Source organism: Petaurus breviceps, unplaced genomic scaffold (genome assembly GCF_028583685.1).
Source record: "Petaurus breviceps papuanus isolate PSGF00001 unplaced genomic scaffold, PetGlider_PUasm1.0 178, whole genome shotgun sequence".
NCBI classification, from domain to species: Eukaryota; Metazoa; Chordata; class Mammalia; order Diprotodontia; family Petauridae; genus Petaurus; species Petaurus breviceps.
The window spans coordinates 35,581,382-35,604,525 of record NW_027185777.1 but is presented as its reverse complement, the minus strand read 5'-3'; the positions used below and the strand labels follow the sequence as shown (position 1 = coordinate 35,604,525).

The 23,144-nt window shown below is 34.5% G+C and overlaps 1 protein-coding gene across 6 annotated transcripts in view; it reads left to right on the top strand.

Moving 5' to 3' along the window:
- The window catches only part of ZMYND11 (zinc finger MYND-type containing 11), a 175,763-nt gene that overhangs the window by 79,747 nt on the left and 72,872 nt on the right, over nucleotides 1-23,144 (top strand). The window lies entirely within an intron of this gene.

Here is a 23,144-nt window from a genome sequence, read left to right as displayed (position 1 = left end):
TATCTCCTGCATGTACACCAACAGACAAAATGTCTGAGGAGTAGAAACTCAGTTTATACTTCAGTACATAAAATTGTAAAAGTTATGAATGAAAAAGGAACCTAGAGAACATTTTATCTAGTAATACACACCTGAGATAGAGTTGGCTTTGAAATAAATATTTGTTGCAACTCAGTTTCCAAATTTAATATGTAGGTAGGTAGTTATGACTTTTTAGTATAAAGTAGCTCAAAGTAGTAAAAGCAAACAGCTGTGCCCTGTAGACACACTGAAGCACGATACCGAACTATGTGGCATTACTGTAGACTGGCTGGAGATCAACTCTATTAGATTACCAAGCTAATGTTCCATGCTTGGTTGGTTTTGTCAAAAACATAACGGATTAAAGGTGCTGGCCAATGTGTAAAGTGAGTAGATAATAATGAAAATGCCAGTAGGTTGTATAAGCAGTGGAAAAACCAAGGAAGAGTCTTCAAATCAGATCAATCCAAAAAACATTTATTAAGGGACTCCTGTGATCAGAGAGCGTTGTGCTGGGCACTGGATGGAGTACAACAGTAGATAAGACATAGTCCCTGCCTTCAGTGAGCTCACTGTCTAGTAGAAAGGTATTACAGGTGCATAAATGATAATACAAAAATATGAAGTACTCCATGAGATCTAAAGGGGTAAAAGTCAGTATTGAAAGACAATATTCAGCAAGTTTTCATAACAGAGGTGTCTTTTGAGATATAACATATGTCAAACAATTTGCTAACCTTAAAGTGTTTATAAATTTTAACTTAACATTATTTGAGTTGAACTTTAAAGGAATTCAGAGGATATGGGGAGGGCTAGGTACCACATTAGGCTCAAGGATCTGTGAGCAACAATAGAGGTAAGAAAGTGTGGGACATGTTTAGGGGATGGGAAGTAGCTCAGTTTATCTGGAGTAGAGATTGCCTAGAGAAGAAGACATGGAATAGGCTGAACCAGAATAGTGCCAGTTTGTGAAACACCTTGAATATTTTCTTATCTTTAAAATGACAGGATGGACAATATGGCTCTGAGGCTTGTAGGTTTATGATCTTACAAGCCTATGATCAATGATTTACAAATTTATAATATACCTATATTGCCAGACTTCATAGAAGCAGACTTGTAATTTATTCTTGTTTAGATTTCTCAAGAAACAAAAGTGAGTTCTAAATACTTTAATTATCCTCATTTTAAAAAAAATCAGGTTTTGTATCAAGACCATGAAAGAGAATGTGTATAGTTATGTTATAGAATGTTAGTTGAAATCTGTTTCCTATATTTATTGAAATTAAATATGTCTTGGCTAATATGGAACCATATTTTGCATGACTTCACATATATAATCATTATAATAATGCTTGCCTTCTCAAGGGGTGAGGGAGGTCAAGACTTTGGAACTTAAAATTTTTAAAAATGAATGCTAAAAAAAGTATTAAATGTAATTGGGAAGTGTTTCGCAAAATAAATAAAAGTACATTTTTTAAAAGAAATTAAATGTCTTTAAAATGTTTGATCCTATTTTGTACCACTAAAGAGAGTGTTTCACTAGATTGTAGTATACGGTAAACATTTATCTTGATGCAACAAAATAAATTCTAAATTAAATATATGTTAGAAACTTTAGCAGTGTGATTTTAAATACAGTTCATGCTGGCCTTCTGAATTCAAAACAATATTTATAAGTGTTTTAATAATATAAAATCCAAAAGAAAGGCCTAACTTAAATGTTAGATATTCTTAAGTTAGTTTGTTTTTTCATTAGAAATTACTTATCCATTTGTTAAATTAGAATGGCTGTATAAAGAAACAGTTGTCACATCATCACAAAATCAAGAGAGGTAACAGCCACATATCTTTACAAGTCATTATCTTTGACTTGTCAATTGAAAACTTCCACTTTTTGAGATGTAAAAACAATTTCTATGCATCACCTACTTTCTATCTACAACTAAACAAATTACTATTATAATCAAAAAGACCTATGAATCTGATTCTGAAGTTCAGAACATATTTGAGCTTTAATAATTTAGCAATAATTATAAGATGGTTTTAAATTTCACATTTTTGTGGTTTAAATGATGTTTTTCTTACACGGGGAATGGCTTCAGTTTGCTATTATTTTTCTACAGAAAAACTGGAAGTAGAGTTAGAATAACAGTTGCAACTAGAAACATTGAAAACAACTCACCAAATATGGACAATTAATATTGAATTGACAGGGGCAGCTAGGTGGCACAGTGAATAGAGCACCGGCCCTGGAGTCAGCAGGACCTGAGTTCAAATATGACCTCAGACACTTAACACTTACTAGCCATGTGACCTTGGGCAAGTCACTTAACCCCAATTGCCCTGCCTTCTCCCCTCCAGAAAAGCAAAAAAAAAAAAAATGGATTGACAGAGTAGTTTGATTCAAATTAAAGTAGTAGGTTAGGAGAAAGATTAGTTATACTTATCAATATTTAAGAAAATATGATTTCTAATTTATTGTGCCATATAGAGCAATGAATTCTAGAGTTCTTATAGATGTTCCAGATATGCATAAACCAAAACAGAAAGTAAGAAAGTTCTTTTCAACATGTGCATTAAAACAGGTTGCCTTTGGTTTTATTGCTAGATAACTTTTACTGATTAATTATACCACTTTGCTTTTGCTTAATTAAATAAGTAAAGATTTTTTTCTGTTAGTTATTTTTTAAAATAACAACATCCGATCAAACAAAACCCCAAGCCCATTTCCAAAAATAAAATCTTCTTTAATTAGTTCTACATTGATGTTTTTTCCTCAGAGTCAAAATGAATATAGTATAATTTCAATGTAATTGTTCTTCATGGTTGTTGTTTATCTTTTCCCCCTGTTGCTGAGTTGTACTGTTCTTATTGAAAATTCAAAGTTTTTAAATATGTAAAATACTGAGCTTAAGTAATTATCAGATGAAATTATTCAATAAGGAGACCAAACATAAGTTAAAGCTAAAAAGCTTTTATTATTTAATTTTAAAATGTACACTGACATTGAGGGCCCTCTTTACAATTTGACATAAGCCTCCCTTTCCAGCTTTATCTTCCACTACTCTCATACTCTACCTTATTTTTTAAAAAATAGCAAGCATCTCTTTTTCTTTCCACCCCGCCATTTGAAAAAAATACAAAAAAAAGTCCTTGTCACAAATACCCCTCCTTCTACTTTAACAAGGCTTGTCTATTTATTGTTTTACAACATCCCAGGTACATTTATACCTTATCTTTAATGTGTTTTTTTCCATACCTAGAATAATGCCCTATTCTCTCCTTTCCTCTCACCTTCCTTTTCAGCTCTCCAGATTCTATCCATCCTTTAAGGTCCATTTCAAATCTTACCTCCTTCATGAAACATTCTTATGAGTATTAACAACCTAAAGTAATTTTTCCCTTCTCTGAACTCCTAGAGTATTCTCTGTTGTTAGCAATCCTTTGTGATACTTGCCCCTATACCATCTTTTGACAGCTATTGTATTGTTGTCTTATATCTTGAGCTTTTTTGTATAATTATGTCCATCTTCCTACTTAGTTAATAGGTTCAACAAACTTGAATGATTGCAATGTAAAATTGTGATTGTATATATTGAATTTAACTGCTCTACTTATGTATATCCCTTTCAGAACTTACTGCTACTCTTTTTAAAATGTATTTTAATGTTTCATTGTTATTTTATCCTCTTTATGCATCATTGTCTCTCTCAACCAACTACCTCTCCCTCTTATTATTCCTTCTTTGTAACAAGTGAGTATTGTCATGAAAAAGAAATAACCACTTTGACTGTGTCTATAAATATCTCTTTTTGCACCTCTAATCAGTCCATTGCCTCTCTTCCAAGAGAGGGAAAGCATATTTTGATATCAGTCTTCTGAAGTCTTTCCACATTATTTTAATTTACATTATTGTATAAATTAATTTTTCTGGTTGCTCTTACATTATAGTCTGTATCAGTTTGTGCAAATCTTCCCAGATTTCTTTTATTCCATCACTCATCATTACTTACTGAACAGTAATATTTCATTATTTTTATATACAACAGTTTATTCATTCCCTAGTTGGTGGGACTTTGATTTCAGTTTTGTGCTACCACAAATAATGCTGGTAGGTGCATTTTTAGGTATATGGGTTATTTATTCGTATCTTTGACTACTTGGAATATATGCATAGAAGCATCATTTCTGATCAAAGAAAACTGTACAGTATAGTAATTTTTATTACTTCTCCCCACATCCTACTAACTGTTCTATAAGTGCTGTATGTTATTTGCCACACCTTTTCATGTGCGTAATCCATACCCTTTAGCTAGAATGCATTCCTTTATTTCTTCCTTTTAGATATCTTATTTTCCTTCACAGAGTTTTACTCTATATTCCTCATCACAGAATGGGGAGAACCCAATGGACTCTCAAAGGCTATGCCTGTGAACAGTAAGCTTTGGTAGATTCAGTGTGTTGGAAAGGTTTTAAGTACATTCTTGGCATATAACAGATTTATGTCCACTTTGCAAGAACCTTCCTAGCTAGATGTGTAAGTAAGCTGGTAACAAAGTAACACTAAATGACTTCATTCCATCCCTGCAGTGACAGTTGTAGTGTTGGGTAAGAGTACGGAGGGTGCTTAGAATCACAGTTTTTAGACTATATACATTCATTGGTACTCAAAAATGTAAGATTCTTATCCAAAGATCAATAAATGGATATGCTACCAGAGTTGGAAGACGATTGTTGCAACAACAGGGAAGAATAGCTCATAGGTTCTCCTTAAAGGGTAACTAAAGGAATTGATGGAGTTGCGTTTGTTGTGTGTCCAAAGGCAAAAAGAAAAATAATTTCTTGGGATATTTATTCCTCTACTACTACAGTACTCATAATGAATATTAGCAAAAAATAACACCATAAAAATAAAAGTTTATGCTCCATCAATTGTAGAGTATGAGTAAGTAGAGAGAAGTTCTACAGAGAACTTGATAAGCTCCTCCAAATCAAGTCAGCTTGTATTTTGATACATGGTGACTTCATTGTAAAAGTATAGAAATAGACAGGGTATCCAATATACACTGGAAAACATTTAACATAAGGTATAAGAAAGATTAAAAACTTAGACTACACAGAAGCTTTGTGCTTCTACGTGACAGATAGTTCCTTTGAGAAAATTAAAAGCTGTGGGACATGGCAAACAATGAGTAAAATCATCAAAAAAAAGAAAAATAATAATTATATTTTTACGTGGGGAAAACATTCTTTTGTGGAAGTCATTCTGAGATCAGCTATCTGTGTAAAATGAGACACTGATTTTTTAGAGCAAAGGTCAAAATTAATGTAAAACTAGGACAACGAATAAATATGAGAAAAGGTTATAGTATATAAACAACTACAACCTGACCAAAAAGTGAGAAATGTATGGAAAAAAGAGCTTTGATACAATAATTTCACTTAGAAATTTAACACTTTACAATAGAACAAAATAGCACTCCCCTCAAAAAAAACCAAAACAAAACAAAATCCAAACCCTAATAAGCCAATCTTTTGAATAACTTACTAAGCAGAGACCTCTGGAAGCCAAGGAAGCCATCTCTTTGGAGTAAAACTTGTTTGTATTGGCAAAGGTGTCTCAAGATGAAAATGGTAAGTGTTTCAGGGCCAGTGGGAAAATAGGCACTTTTAAGACTCAGTTTATAGAGCTGTGAATTGTCCTAACCTTTGGAAAAGAATTGGGAATTTTAACTTTGCTAGAAAGGCTAAACTAGTAATCTAATGAGACCATACATAGACACAAAGAGAAAGACTATACATGTGTGTGCCTTTGTGCATATGTGTATGTAGAGAGAACACATAATTGCTGTACTTTTATAGTATCAGAGACCTAGAATGAAAGCCCATCAAATTGGGTAATGGTTGACCAAATTGTGACATAAGAATGTGATGGAATATTATTGTGCTGTAGGGAATGACAATTGTGAAGAACTTATAGAAATTTGGAAAGATTTTTGTCAACTGATATAGAGAGAAATGAACAGAACAAAGAAAACAGTTTACTTGATGACCAAAATAATGTACAAGGAAACACTGTTCAAAGATTTTAGGACTCAAATATAGTAACCAGCTCTGACCAGATGACTGACAGTAAAGCCTGTCTCTGGCATTTGAGTGGGAGAGAGGGGAAAGGGAAGGGGGTTCTAAGTGTGGAGTAGTTTTTAGAGCTTGGCTGGTTGTGCTTTACTGTTGTGTAGTTAGTTATCAAGGAAGGTTCAGTAAGGGGGAGGCAAAACATCATTGGAAATTGATAGTAATACAAAAAATAGGGTCAATAAAACAGTTTTTAAAAATCTTTGTACCATTTTATAAAGAATAATGGTGACGGGGCGGCCAGGTAGCACAACAAGTAAGAGCACCGGCTCCAGTGTCAGAACGACCTGGAGATCGAATCCCGGGCTCAGACACTCAGCACCACACCCAGAAATAACTGGCCGTGTAACCTTGAGCAAGTTACTTAACCCTGATTGCTTAAAAAAAAAAAAAAAAGAATAATGGTGAGACTGTGGGCAGTATTGCCTCATAAAACAATGAGTAGCCCTGGAGAGAAAAATCAGTTTAATGAAAGTTATGCAAAATACACAGCTAAGCAAAGGCCCCATGTGATGGACCATATGGTCATTAAGAACAGGGTTTGTTTCATTTTTGTTGTGTCTGTGTTCCTAGCACCTAGCACAGTGCCTGGCACATAATAGATGCTTCATAAATGTTGGCCGATCAATTGTTGATTGAAACTTTTGATGGATGAAAATATAATGAGGAAAACAAACAGATCAAAGATGAAAACAAACTGTTCCTGATGGCTTGGAGCACACTTCAAATGCCACCTTTCCTGTGAGGTCTTTACTGTTCCCCTCACCAGCTGGTGTCTCCCCACCAGGGGAAAAAAAAAACTTTATACTTGATTATGTGATTTATTTATTTTTTCCTTTGTATCCCTAATACCTTAACATATCAGACTATTAATAGCAGGTCTCAAAACAAGGAGTTAGAACTGAGTTGAAGCCCTATCTCTGATATGCTGGCGGTGTAAGGCTGCCCAAGACAGCCTCTCAAGTGTTCCTTAAACTAGTGAAAACACAGGTCTGGTCCCTATCCCCAGTGCCTGGCATATAGGTACTCCATAAAAACTTTCTTACTGATTTGCAGACAGTTTTATAATAAAATTCTTTCACCATCAAGAATAGTGGTCTCTGGGGTGGTCAGGTGGCTCAGTGAGTAAGAGCACCGGCTCCAGTGTTGGGATGACTTGGGGATCGAATCCGGGCTCTGACACTTAGCACCACACCCAGAGATAACTGGCCGTGTAACCTTGAGCAAGTTACTTAACCTCTATTGCTCATTAAAAAAAAAAAAAAAAGAATAGTGGTCTCTGACATCATAGGGCTAGTGTTTGCTTATAAGAAAAGTAGAAACCATAAATAAGTGCATACTCTTCGACCCAGCAATACCACTTCTAGGGCTGTATCCACAAAGAACTCATTGACCCAGCAATACCACTTCTAGGCTGTATCCCCAAAGAGATCATAGAAGTGGGAAAATAGCCTGTTAGTACAAAAGTATTTATAGCAGCTCTTTTTGTGGTGGCAAAGAATTGGAAATCAAGGCGATGCCCATCAATTGGGGAATGGCTGAACAAGTTGTGGTATGAATGTAATGGGATACTATTGTGCTATAAGAAATGAGGAGCAGACAGACTTCATAATAACCTGCAGAGACTTAGATAAACTGATGGTGAGCAAGAAGAGAAGGACCAGGAGAACTTTGTACACAATTACAGACACATATGTGTGACGACTAACTTGGATAGACTGGGCTCCTCTCAGCACTTCAAGGTTATAAGATAATTCCAAAAGACTCTTGATGAAAAGGGATATCCTCATCCAGAGAAAGAACTACAGATTGTAGCAAACTACTCGCTCTTTTTTTTCTGCTTTATTTTGTTTTGTTTCTTCTTTTTCATTGTTCACTCCACTAATTATAATCCTTCTTTACAACTTGACTAATGTTTAATGTGAAGGTATTTATAAATCCTGTATTTTATTGCGTTCCGCCATGGGGGGAAGGAGAGAAAATTTGAGACTCAAAGGACTGTGGAACTGAATGTTGTAAACCAAAAGTAATAAATACATTTTTTAAAAATTTTAAAAAGAAATTAAAAAAACTTAAAATTTAAAAAAAAAAAGAAAAGTTGAAAGCAACAATGTGGAAGTATTAGGACAAGACCAAGCATACATATAGGAGATCCATGCTGGAGATAAGAGAATTTTGAGGGTGTTCACTGATTGACTCTCAAGATATCTGAAGAAAAGGGCAGGTATCAAAGGTATGGATAAAATGAAGTTTTCACAAGGAACATTTCACAAGATCCCACTGTGCTTCTTGTTTATGATCTGTTTTGAAAATGAAAAGACTTTTGATTCAGTAAAAGGAAGAAAAAAGAATTGCCTTCACTCTTCAGTAATGTCAGAATTATACATGATTCTTTGAAAGATAGAACAGATAATTTTATATGATGACGGTGATCATTAATACCAAGTGAGGCATAAAAATTTCAAAACCAAAAAACAAGCAAGAGAACATGAATAACTATTAACCCATATACCTACTTTCCTGTTTACATAAAATTTGTATGAGAATAAACTTTGTATACATTGTAGGCATTCCTGATGTAAGTATTAGTGCGGAATCAGTAGGTTTTTGTAGGTGATATTTCACAGTGCACTTCATATTTAATCTTATGTAGTTGATTGAATGGTTTATAAAGATACTCTATCACACAGTGTTTATTGTTTATGCCTTAGGATACCCATACCAACATCTCTATTATCATGAAAGAGTTCTAATACTAAAGTAATGCATTTTACTTGCATTTAAAGAAAATGAATGTATTATTTTTTTTTAAATTAGGGCATATTTTTGCTAGGAAATAAAGCTGCTGAATAAATATGTTGTTAAAATACGGTAAATATATTGTCTTTAAAATTATCAAACATTTTTGGTAAGAAATAAAAGTACTGAATTGTTCATGAGTCTTCAGAATCTTCTATCCATATTACAAGCCTGATTTGTGGCATTTAGTGCCTTCCACAAACTAGCTTCTTCCTACCCTTCCAGTCTTTTTTCACATTATTCCTTTTTACACATTCATATTGATTCACAGTATATTAGTTGGAAGGCACCTCAGAGACCATCCAGTCCAATCCATATCTGATCAAGAATTCCCTTGTAATATTTTCAATAAGTGTTTATATCTAGCCAGTCATGTCTCCCAAAGCAGCCCTTTCCACTTTGGTGATAGCTCTAATAATTGTTGGGGAAGGGGGAGTTGATTTTTGTTTTTACATCAAACTGAAATCAGCCTCCTTGAAACTTCAACTTCTGGAGAAAAAGAACCAAACTAATCGTTCATATAACAGCCTGTCATATATTTGAACACAATTATTGTCACGTCTGGTGTAAGTCTTCATTCTGCCAGGCTTGGCATCTTCAGTGCCTTCTACAGCCCTGGAGAGAAATTGTCATATGCCATATGATCCCAAGTCCTTTCACTGTCTAGTGGTTCACTTCTTCAGATACTCTCCAATACATTAATGTATTTACTAAAATGTTGCACCCTGAAGTGAATAAAGTAATCCAATTGTATGTAGTCTGACCAAGGCACAGGATATCTAAAATGGCTCCCCCTCTGAATGGTTCTCAAAATTTTATTTTTCCTCTTTGCCTTGTATTTTTCTTTGCCAGGAAGAAATGCTACAAAAGACAGGGCAGTCAGGAGACTGTCACGATCGTAAGATCACATGTTGTAAATTCTTTGTAATTTGCAGGAAACTCATATGTGCATGTTGGATTGCAGTTACAAGTTGTATAAAATTTGTGGTATTTTGAGAACCATTTTACACTGCCTCCTTAATTGTAGCTTAAAATAGTAGTAGCTTTTTGGTTATCAGTGAATGAATATCATTGATTTGTGTTGTTTGCAATTCACTAAAAACACAAGTGTTTTTTTTTTTTATGAACTGATGCCTATGTCTAAAAAAGTTGATTTTAAAAACTCAATTGTAAGACTTTACATCTATCTTTATTAAATTTTATCAGGTTAGATTTGTCCCATTGTCAGGAGTTTTTGAATCCTCCCTGTCATCCAGTGTGTTAGCTCTCCTTTTATGTTATGTGCAGAATGGATATACATGTCATCTTAACCCTGGAGTATTCCATTAAAGACCTTGCAAGTTCAGACTAATCACTAATAACTGTTCTTTGAATCTCAAATTCAAGATTTGGATCTTGAATCCACCTAAACATCTTGCTAAACTAAATCAACAGAATTCTCTGATGTACCAGGCTAGCTATATTGTTGTTCTGGACTGGGCCTGACTCAGGCCAATCACATGGTAGTTTATTCATAGGTCATCAACAGTTCACAAAAGGAGATTTTCTTAGCCATGGCCAGAGAAGGGTATTTAACAGGGATAGACATAGAGGTCATAAAAATGATTAACTGGACCGAAGCTCACTTCGATGAGTTTCCCCTTCATTTTCCACCAACCAAGTATCACAGCACACCTGGAACTCTTTTATGTTTTTCTTTGTATTTAGGAAATGATGTCAATAACTTGAGCCAATCACATCCCTAGAATGATCTCAGTACTTTTTTTTTTTTAATCATAGAATCATATATTTTGAGCTGAAAGGGATCTGGGAGGTCATCTATTCTTTTTTTCCCTTAATAGTATTTTGTGTTTTTTTTCCGGTTACATGTAAAAATAGTTTTCAAGGGGTGGCTAGGTGGTGCAGTGAATAGAGCACTGGCCCTGGAGTCAGGAGGACCTGACTTCAAATATGGCTACAGATACTTAACACTTACCAGCTGTGTGACCTTGGGCAAATCACTTAACCCCAATTGCCCTGCCTTCCTCCCTCAAAAAAGAAAAAAAAAATTAGTTTTCAACATTCATTTTTATAAAATTTTGAGTTCCAAATTTTTCTCCTTCCCTCTCTCCTCCTCAAGACAGCAAGCAATCTGATACAGGTTATACATGTACAGTCATATTAAACATATTTCCACATTAGTTATGTTGTGAAAGAAGTAACAGAACAAAAGGAAAAACCCACAAGAAAGGAAAAACAAAGAAAAAGTGAAAATAGTCTGCTTCAGTCTGCTCTCAGACTCGATAGTTATTTCTCTGGATGTGGTTAGCATTTTCCATCACCGGTCTTTTGGAATTGTCTCGCATTGTTTTATTGCTGAGAAGAGCTAAATCTCTGATCGTACAATGTTGCTATTGTTGTTGCTGTGTGTAGTGTTCTCCTGGTTCTTGCATACTTCGGTTTGCATCAGTTCATGAAAGTCTTTCCAGTTTCTTTCTGAAACTCCATGTTTGTCATTTCTTATGACACAATATTATTCCATTACATCCATATACCACAACTTGTTTAGCCATTCCCAATTGATGGCCATCCCCTCAGTTTCTACTTTTTTGCCACCACAGAAAGAACTGCTATAAATATTTTTGTACATGTGGGTCCTTTCCCCATTTTTATGATCTCTTTGGAAAACAGACCTAGTAGTGGTATTGCTGGTTGGTTGCCCTTGATCTCAGTAGGAAAAACTAACCTAACTTGTATGAGAGCAGTAGGATATTGCACCTACCACACCTGTCATGAAAAAAAAAATCACCTGGCTTCACTATGCTGACTCTTTCTGATTAAAGGAGTTGGACTGAGCCTTGAAGGAAGCTAGACATTTTCTGAGGTGGTAAGGAAGGAGTGTATTCTAGGCAAGAGGGACAACCTTAGTTGTACACAGATTTTAAATGGATTATTATATCTGTGGAATAGAAAGTAGATCTGAAGTGCATGAAGGAGCATAATGTTCAGTAATCCTAGAAAGGTAGGTTGAAGACATATCATAAAAGGATCTAAAAGCCAAGAAATGGAGCCATTGGAATTGGGGAGTGACTTGATCAGGAACCCATGATGGGTTGTAATGTAATGTAAGGAAATGTAAATTTGTCACCTATGTGGAGGATGGATTGGAGAGGGGAGAGACTAGAGACAGGAAGACCAATTAGGAGGTAATTATAGTAGCCCAAGTCTGTGATAAGAATCCTGGAATATAAGAAATGAAGGGAAAAGAAGTTGAGTTGTGTAGAAAAGATTCATGGAGAGGCATTATCCGAGAAAGATACTTAAATGGTGACTTTTGCAGCTATTGGCTACTATGTTAAACTAGATGATCTCTGTAGCACCTTTTTAGCTCTGAAATTCTGCTGTTAAAATATGTTTGAAGTAAAATAGTCCCTCATACATCTACGGTGATGAATTTTGATCTGTCACTTATAACTCAAGAACTCAGTGGAATCATTACATATTGAATGTCATACTATGGTAAAAAATGACAACCAGATGCTGAGACTCATTTGAGAGAAGAAAAAAAGAAGATATTATTTTTGTGTACAACTGTGGTATATTTGAACCTAGACTACTGTGTGCAGTTCTGTTCATGAACTTTCATGACTGATACAGAAAAGATTTAAAGGAAGATGACTAAAATAATTAAGAAACATGAGAGTAGATCGGAGGTATGAAGTTGATATAAGAATTCTTCACTCATCATATGAAGATTGGCAAGGGAGAACTAGCGGGGTTTAAAATCATAAGGGTTAAAAGATTTTATCTAACCCCAGTTTATCAGATGTAGGGAGACATCCTTTAACAGTTCTATTCTTGACTCAGGCTAATTTCCCCAATAGTTTAATTTCAGTGTTAGAACAAAATGAGACATCTGTAGGTCATTCAATAGTTAATAAAAAAGAGATTTACTTGGCCATGATAGAAGGGTACTCAACAGGAATAGAGAGGCATTGAAGTCACCCTGAATTACTGACTGAATTTACCTATCCATCAGCCAAGCTTTAGATCATTCTCGGTACTCATGGCTTCTTTGTACTCAGGTGATGAGGAAATTGTGTCAACAGTCCTTACCTTTTCTCCTCTGAGCCAACCATATCTCAAGGGATGGTCCAATACCTTTTTAGGAAAAACTTAGCCTAACTTACATGGGTTAGGGTATTGCTTCTATCACAGAGGTAAATTAAAATACAAAAAAAGTACAGGTAAAATAATCTTAGGCAAGTTATTACTCTTAAATTAAAATTGAATTGAATTAAAACTGTAAGTCTAGGGGCGGCCAGGTAGCACAGTGAGTAAGAGCACCGGCCCCAGAGTTGGGATAACCTGGGATCGAATCTGGGCTCAGATACTTACCACCACACCCAGAAATAACTGGCCATGTAACCTTGAGCAAGGTACTTAACCCCAATTGTTTAGGAGCGGCCAGGTGGCTCAGTGAGTAAGAGCACCGACCCCAGAGTCGGGATGACCTGGGATCGAATCCGGGCTCAGATACTTAGCACCACACCCAGAAATAACTGGCCGTGTAACCTTGAGCAAGTTACTTAACCCCAATTGCTTAAAAAAAAAAACAACTGTAAGTCTGCTTGAATATTATTTGTTATATAAAATCATGGATAATAGAACGAACTGGTGGTTTGGGGAATACTTCCCCGGTCTTTCTAAGCTAATCAGAGACATACTTTAATGTATAGTTTTTGGGGTTTATGACTTTTTTTCCTTCCAATTGAATAGAATTTTTAAATAGTTTGCTATATTCCTGTCTATCCATACAGTTTATGATATTAGATAGAATTTATCTCTATATTTAAAACAGCAGCAGCAACCAACAAAATATTTTATGTATACTATGTATAAGGCACTGAATTAGATTAAAAGAAGATACAAAGATGTATGATAAAAGGAGCTTGTTTTACACAAGTGTTCTTAGGGGATTTACACTGTAATTGAGGGGATAAAGTATAAACATATTTTAAAAGGCTCTCTCAGCTACTATGCAAAATGTACCAAATGAATGAACCCCACTTAAGTGTTTTTGTTTTTTGTTTTTTAAAGCAATTGGGGTTAAGTAACTTGCTCAAGGTTACACGGCCAGTTATATCTGGGTGTGGTGCTAAGTACCCAGATTCAATCCCAGGTCTCCCGACTCTGGGGCCAGCGCTCTTACTCACTGCGCCACCTGGCCGCCCCTCACTTAAGTGGTTTGAATATTTAAAAGTTACCATGTAAAAATTATCACCTAATCTACTTTATTTTTTGTTTTAATACATTAAATTTTTATTAACAAAGACATAACTAGCTTAATCATGGTTCTTTCAGTTTTAATCAATAACTTCAGAATAAAAAATCCTAAAGTATATATGTGATGATATAGTAAAATGTAATATTATTTACTATTTTGAAATGTATGTTTTTTCTCTGTTTATCTCATTTTATGTAGTTTTTGAGAATCAGTTGTTTTAACTTCTATTCCTTGTAGGCTCATCTAAATTATAGGAGATTAGGAATTTCCAGGTGTTAATATTTCTTAAATCCAAGGAAGACTTGACAGTAAGAGTATTGAATTTTTAGAAAAATGCCTTGTTGTTTTCTCTTTTTTTGTTCTTAAAACAAAAAGTACACTCAGTTCCTATAGTTTTTTTCTTTATTATGATAGTTCTTGCTTGTTCTTTGTGATTATTTTAAAAAGTAATTTTAAAAGGATCATAACTTTATAATATAATTTCTAAACTTAAAAGGCAAAGTTTTTGCTTTAGTAACTTCCAACTTTAACTTCTACAGCAGTTGTCAATATTCTGCAATAGTTTTTAGATGACATAGCTGCTACAGGGATAGACCTAACCCAGTGCTTCTTCTAAGTATACCTTACAAGCTGTTTCATGATAAGTTTAACCTTGATTAGTCATAGCTGATCACTGTGTGGATTTCAAGCCAGTGCTTGAGATGCCAGAGTAAAATTTATCTCCTAAGAGGTCGTAGGATCATAGATGTAGAGCTAAAAGGGATATTAGGGCTCACTTAATCCAACCTTTTCATTTTCCAGATGAGGAAAGTGATGTGGCTAAATGACCTACCCAGCATCATAAATTTACTAAGTCACAGAACCGGGTCATCTGACTTCCAGAATCCAGTATTCTTTCCTAGTATGCCATGTTAAACTATAGAATTCACTGAAACAAAATAGTCAAAATATAACTTTCTCACAGAGTCCATTGTTATGTTTTATCATTTTGTTTCTATTAGAAAGGTCTTTGTGTATTTTGTTTCAATCCAAAATATTTGAGTATTGTATGTTGTCATGTGGAAGATAGAAAAAAACATATTCACTGTAGTCCTTGACATCAAGGAGATGAGAAGGAGGAGGAGGCCTTGCATTCATTTAGTACTTCAGAACCTTCAAAATACTTTCAAATTCATTATCTCATTTGAACTCTGAAAGTCCATGGGTCTAACAGGACAGATATCTTCCCTCCCCCTTTTTTTAAATGGTAAAATGTATGCCAAAGAGATTAAATCACCTAGCCAAGGTCAAGTAGTTAATAAGTAAAACTAGAACAAGAACCTTGAGGCGGCATTCTTTTCACCATATCATACAGCAGGTTTGTTTTGTTTGGGGTTTTCAGTACTTACATAAAATGAGAGCTATAATGGAAAAGGTACTTTTTACTTCTATAATTCTCTGACAGTGCTCTGTTGCTTATTTTCAGTTCTTCCTGTATATAGCTTATTTGTTCATAGTTGTTTTCATGTTGTCTTCCTCGTTAGACTATAAGGTCCATGAGAATGGAAACTGTTAACACAGAGTGCTTGGGACATAGTCATTCATTATTCAGTCGTTTCAGTCTTGTCCAACTCTTCATGACCCCGTGGATGTTTCCATGTTTTTTGTTGGAATTTTGTTTTTGTTTTTTTAATCTTTTTGCAAAGTTACTAGAGTAATTTATCATGTCCTTTTCAAGTGGCAGAGAAATTAAGTGACTTGCCCAAGGTTACACAGCTAGTAAGGGTCTGAGGGCTGCATTTGAACTCACAAAGTTGACTGTTCTGACTCTAGGCTGGGTGCTCTATCCACTTCCCTAGGTAACTGCCATATAAACAATGCCATACATATGTTGTATTTGTGGAAGGTTATTCACAGTATTTACATGTGTGATTTTTGCTTTCTGGTTTTCATGATAAAGACAGACTGTGTTCAATTGAACTAGTTTGCTTTTCTTTTTTTTTTTTCCTACTGCATCACATCCTATTATGGTTTCCCTAGTCTGTCTAAGGTAAATGTTGCATCTTATGAGTGAAAGTTAAATGAGCAAGGAAGAAATTCAGCTATTAATAAATTTTAAAAAAAAATGATCTCTTTTCCCTTATGTGGCACCATGTCCCAAGAACTGGGAAGGGTGAAGCTATCGGTGCCCTTCCATTATGTTGATCCATAATGCCTCAAAATGGCAGGGAGGAGTGGTATTGGTGGCATTCAGTAACAAAAGAAGAGAAAACTTAACAACATATACAAAGAGTCCCTTTCCTCTGAGAGTATTTTCAATTTAAACTACATATATCTTGTTTACACATAATTGTTTGCATTTTATATCTCCCATTAGATTGCAAATTCCTTGAGAAAAGGGACCATTTTTTGCCTTTATATCCTCTTCACTTTGAACAATGCCTGGCACATAATAGATGCTTAATAAATAGTTGTTGACTTGACTACACAAAACCTGAATGTTTATAAGTTATTTGACTGGTACAATTGGCTAATGCTAAAGCTCTTAAATCCTGATGAATTTTCTTTGGAATTCAGGTACTAACCATGAAGTATGGATGGTAAGAGACATATTTTATCTTATGATATAGCCTATTTCTGACACCAGTTTCATTTGGTGTTATTTTTCTGGGTTCATGGAACATAAGAATATTATCCATGTAAATTCCTACATATGATGACAAATGCCTTGCCAAATGAGTAATTCTGTAACAAAGCATAATTCATAATAGGAGTTAGAACCAATGCACAAGAGATCAGTCAGTCAACAAGCATTTATTAGGTGCTTACACTGTGCAATTTACTGTGCTAGGGATATGTTTTAAAAATTAAATAATTCCTATTCTCAAAAGATCAACCTTCTACTGGAAAGGCTTTATTTAACTGCATCTGATTTAAGGATATTTTCTGTGGCCTCAGAGGGATGATGGTGATCAGTGCTCTGAATATTCAAGTTTCACCAAGATGGCTTTCTAGCTCTTTTGTACCAGACGGTTCCTATCTCTGCTATACACTGGCCACTTCCTTATTGTCTTGGGATTCTAGGGCAGTTGTGGGACGCTATATGTCACAGTGGATAGTGCATTGGGCCTGGAGTCAGAAAACTTCTCCCTAAATTCAAATCCAGTCTCAGACACTTATTAGTTGTGTGATCCTAGGCAAGTTACTTAATCCTGTTTGCCTCAGTTTCCTCATCTGTAAAATGAGCTGGAGAAGAAAATGGCAAACCACTCCAGTCTCTTTGCCATGAAAACCCCAGATGGGGTCATGGGAAGTCCAACACAACTGAAACAACTAAACAACAAAAATACATTTTCCAGTATAGGTGCTTACAAAACAGGATTGCTGCATTGACAACTGTAAAATGTGTAGCTTATGACTTTAGAGCTAGATGGTGATCCACTCTAAATTTTTACACATGAGGAAAATAAAAGAGAGTTTTAGTGATTTGCCTAGGGTCACACAGCTTGTAGTTACCTGTGGCAAGTTTCAAAAGCAGATCTTCCTGTCTCCAGTTCAGTTTTCTGTGTACTATATTAGTAGTGTAGTAATGCTGACTAGATCTCTGGTCTGTGAAGGGCCAGAGATCATTAGAGATATACTAATTAGGTTTCTTCTAATAAATAAAAGATTCATATGATCATTACATGTGGCTGGATCATTTTTTTGGTCATACTGTAATTAAATGTTTTGTTAGAGAATTAATTCTTTCCCATATGTACCACTAAAGTACTAGAGTGCTCAAATTGGTCCGTGCACCAGAAGCATCAGAGATTGGAAGATTGTTAGAATCTTTGGCATTGCATATCTTCAGGAATTCATGGTACAGGACAATCAACATATATTTAGCATTTCTCTTAAAATGTGTTTCTTAAAAATTGGATAATTGTCAAACTACAAATGATCGCATTTCAGATAGATTTATTTGTAACTACTAATTTGTCATTGTTGAATTTAAGGTTTTCAGAATTCAAAAACATTTACCTTATCTTTGTTTTGCAAACATTTAGAGTTTATCTCAGGAGAGCTGGAATGACATGGGGATTCTCACAGTGTTGCTTAGCACTGTTCAGAACTTTGGGAAAGTAATCTTCCACTAGGGATTGAGAGGTATTCAGGCACACCAAGGAAAAGTGCTAGGGAAATTAAACTGGAAAGAAACAGGAAGGGGATAGAAATATATCTCCAAAAAATATGAATTCAAAATAATAATATTTCAATATTAAACATTAACTTTAGATTTTAATGACATAAATCAATACAAAGAATTAAAGGTGGAAGATTAGCACACTATAGTTAAATTAATTACTTCTATGCTGTTATTTATGCCTGTCTAGTTGAAAAAGATTAAAAAAAAAACTGTGTAATGGTTTAAATATCAGAGAACTCAGAGACTGGCCTGGACTTAATTTCAATTTTTACCACTGTTCTCATATGAAATAGATTTGATTGAACACACTGATGAAATGTAGACGTTAGAAAATGAATAATAAATTCAGTTCTGTTATTGTACTTGAGCTGTCAGATGAGAACCAGTCCTTGAGCATTCACTTATAGTTAATTCAAGGCAATTTTAACACATCAAAAGATATTTAATCTGTTACACTAAACATGAGCAGCTAGGAGGCTCCATAGATAGAGTGCCAGACCTGGGGTCAGGAAGACCTAAGTTCAAAATTGGCCTCAGACACTTACTAGCTGTGTGACCTTGGTCAGGTCACTTAACCCTGTGTGCCTCAGGTTTCTCATCTGTAAAATGAGTTGGAGAAGGAAATGGCAAAACTACTCCAGTGTCTTTGCCAAGAAAACCCCAAAAAAGGGGTTCACAAAGAGTCAGACATGAGTGAAATAACTGAACAATAGCAAACATGAAAAATTGGCAAAAACATATGAGTTAGAACAATTCCTCTGTGGCAAAGGCTATAAACAGTTTTCAGAAGAAGAAATGCAGATTCAAGGACCTAAATTCCAGAGGACTCATGATAGATAATGCCATCCACATCCAGAGAAAGAACTATGGAGTCTGAATGCAGAGCAAAGCAGATTATTTTTTTTTATTTGTTTGTTTTGTTTTTTCTTTCTCATAGTTCCTCCCATTTGTTTTAGTTCTTCTATACAACATGACTAATGTGAAAATATGTTTAATAGGAATGTTTGTGTAGAGTCTATGTAAGATTGCATGTTGTCTTGGAAGGGAGGGGGAGAAAATTTGAAATTCTTGGCAGTGAATGTTGAAAACTAAAATGAAATTAACTTGAAAAGAAGAAATGCAATCTATCAGTAACCATGTGGAAAAAAAATGCTTCAAATCAGTAATGATAAGAAGACTAAAAATAGTCAAAAGAGCTGTGGAATTACACATACTCTAATATATACTTTCAGCATCTTATTGTTTAATCTATTCTGGAAAACACTTTGGAATTATCCAAAAATTTACTAAATTATAATTTGACTACAAAACTATGATACTGACTAGAAATCCCAGTATTACATGTATCAGTTACAGAAAGGTGTCCCAGATATGCTAAAATATTCATAGTAATATGTGTAGTAGCAAAAAGCTAGAAACACCATAGCTGACCATTAGTTGCTGAATGCCTGAACAAATTGTGGCCTATAAATAAGAGTATTATTATTATTATTGTGCTTTAAGAAATCACAAATATGAAGAATTCAGAGAAAGAAAGAATTATATAAATTGATGCAGAATAAAAGAGACCAAACAAGAAAAATAATGTACACATTTTTTACAATAGTATAAATGAAAATAATTGTATAGGAAATAAAAATTCAGCTCAATTATGATGACAATTGTTGGTTCTAGGTTTTGTTGGAATATAGTTCCCTTAACTCATGTTCTCTGTGAATGTGTCTCGCCTCCCTCCCAGATAATAGGAGTTATTAAGAGTGGGAACAGTATCATTTTCCATCTAACACAATGCCTTGCACATTATAATACTTAATAAGTATTTGTTGAATTGAAGGAAACTGAGGTTGAGCCAGAGCATTTTTTACCCTCCCTCCTGTGTATGTATAGCTGTTTGTATCTCATCACAGTCATTAAAATATGAGCTCCTCACTCAACAAATTGGGCATGCAATTAAAAAACCTAGAAAAAGAACAAATTCAAAATCCCCAATTAAATACTAAACTAGAAATATTGAAGACTAAAGGAGAGATTAATAAAATCAAAATTAAGAAAACTATTGAACTCATAAATAAAACCAAGAACTGATTTTATGAAAAAAAAACAACAAAATTGATAGATAGACCCTTAGTCAATATGATAAAAAAAAAAAGAAAGAAGAAAACCAAATTATGAGTATCAAAAATGAAAAGGGTGAATCTACCTCCAATGAAGAGGAAATCAAAACAATCATTAGGAATTATTTTTTCCCAATTGTATGCACATAAATTTGACAATCTTAGGGAAATGGATGAATATTTACAAACATACAAATTGCCCAGATTAACTGAAGAGGAAGTAAATTACTTAAATAATCCCATCTCAGAAAAAGAAATTGAACAAGCCATCAGTCACCTCCCTAGGAAAAAATCTCCAGGGCCAGATGGATTCACTAGTGAATTCTATCAAACATTTAAAGAACAATTGATTCCAATGCTCTACAAATTATTTGGGAAAATTAGTGAAGAAGGAGTCCTACCAAATAATTTTTATGACACAAATATGGTACTGATACCTAAGTCAGGAAGAGATAAAACAGAGAAAGAAAATTATAGACCAATCTCCCTCATGAATATAGATGCAAAAATTCTAAATAAAATACTAGCCAAAAGACTATAGCAACTTATCTCAAGAATAATACACTTTGATCAGGTAGGATTTATTCCAGGAATGCAAGGATGGTTTAATATTAGGAAAACCATCAGTATAATTGAGCATATCAACAATAAAACTAGCAGAAACCACATGATCATCTCAATAGATACAGAAAAGGCTTTTGACAAAATACAACATCCATTCCTATTAAAAACATTAGAAAGTATAGGAATAAATGGAGCCTTCCTTAAAATAATAGGTAGCATCTCTTTAAAGCCATCAGCAAGTATTATATGTAATGGGGAGAAGCTGGAAGCATTTCTCATAAGATCAGGGGTGAAACAAGGGTGTCCACTATCACCCCTCTTATTCAATCTGGTACTAGAAATGTTAGCAGTATCAATTAGAGAAGAAAAAGAAATCAAAGGAATCAAGTTAGGCAAAGAAGAAACCAAGCTATCACTCTTCGCAGATGATATGATGATATACTTAGAGAATCCTAGAGAATCAAGTAAAAAACTGCTTGAGACAATAAATAAATTTGGCAAAGTTGCAGGATATAAAATAAACCCACATAAATCCTCGGCATTCCTATATATTTCCAATGAAATTCAACAGCAAGAAGTAGAAAGAGAAATCCCATTTAAAGTTACTGTAGATATTATAAAATATTTGGGAATCTACCTGCCAAAACAAACCCAGGACCTGTATGATCATAACTACAAAACACTTTTCACACAAATAAAGTCAGATCTAACTAATTGGAAAAATATCAATTGCTCATGGCTGGGTCGAGCTAATATAATAAAAATGACAATTTTACCTGAATTAAATTATATATTTAGTGCCATACCAATTAATTTACCAAAAAACTACTTTATAGAGTTAGAAAAAATAGTAACAAAATTCATCTGGAAGAATAAACGGTCCAGAATATCAAGGGAATTAATGAAAAAAAATGCTAGGGAAGGTAGACTAGCTTTACCAGATTTCAATCTGTACTATAAAGCAGCAGTCATCAAAACTACTTGGTACTGGCTTAGGAATAGAGGAGTGGATCAATGGAATAGATTAGGCACACGAGATTCAGAAGTCAACGACTACAGTAATGTATTGTTTGATAAACCCCCAGACCCTGGTTTTTGGGATAAGAACTCACTATTTGACAAAAACTGCTGGGAAAACTGGAATATAGTATGGCAGAAACTGGACATAGACCATTATCTAACACCATATACCAAAATCAAGTCAAAATGGGTTCATGATCTAGGTATAAAGGTTGATACTGTAAGCAGTCTGCTAAAACAAGGAATAGTTTACCTATCAGACTTGTGGAGAGGGAATGACTTTATGACGAAACAGGAATTAGAGAACATTATAAAATGTAAAATGGATAATTTTGACTACATGAAATTGAAGTTTCTGTACAAATAAAGCCAATGTAACCAAGATTAAGAGGGAGGTGGGAAATTGGGAAAGAATCTTTACAACCTATGTCTCTGACAAAGGACTCATCTCTAAAATATACAGAGAACTGAGTCAAATTTATAAGAATACAAGTCATTCCCCAATTGATAAATGGTCAAAGGATATGAACAGACAGTTTTCAGAGAAAGAAATTAAAGCTATCTATAAGCACATGAAGAAATGCTCTAATTCACTATTGATTAGAGAAATGCAAATCAAAACAACTCTGAGGTACCACATCTCACCAGTCAGATTGGCTAAGATGACAAAACAGGAAAATGACAAATGCTGGAGAGGATGTGGGCAAACTGGAACACTAATGCATTGTTGGTGGAGTTGTGAACTGATCCAGCCTTTCTGGAGAGCAATCTGGAATTATGCCCAAAGGGCTATAAATACTTTCATACCCTTTGATCCAGCAATACCACTCCTAGGGTTATATCCCAAAGAGATCATAGAAATGAGAGAAAGACCCATATGTACAAAAATGTTTATAGCAGCTCTTTTTGTTGTGGCAAAGAATTGGAAATTAAGGGGGTGTCCATCAATTGGGGAATGGCTGAACAAGTTGTGGTATATGCATGTCATGGAATATTATTGCGCTATAAGAAACGGGGAGGAGGCGGTCTTCATATTTACCTGGAGAGGATTAAA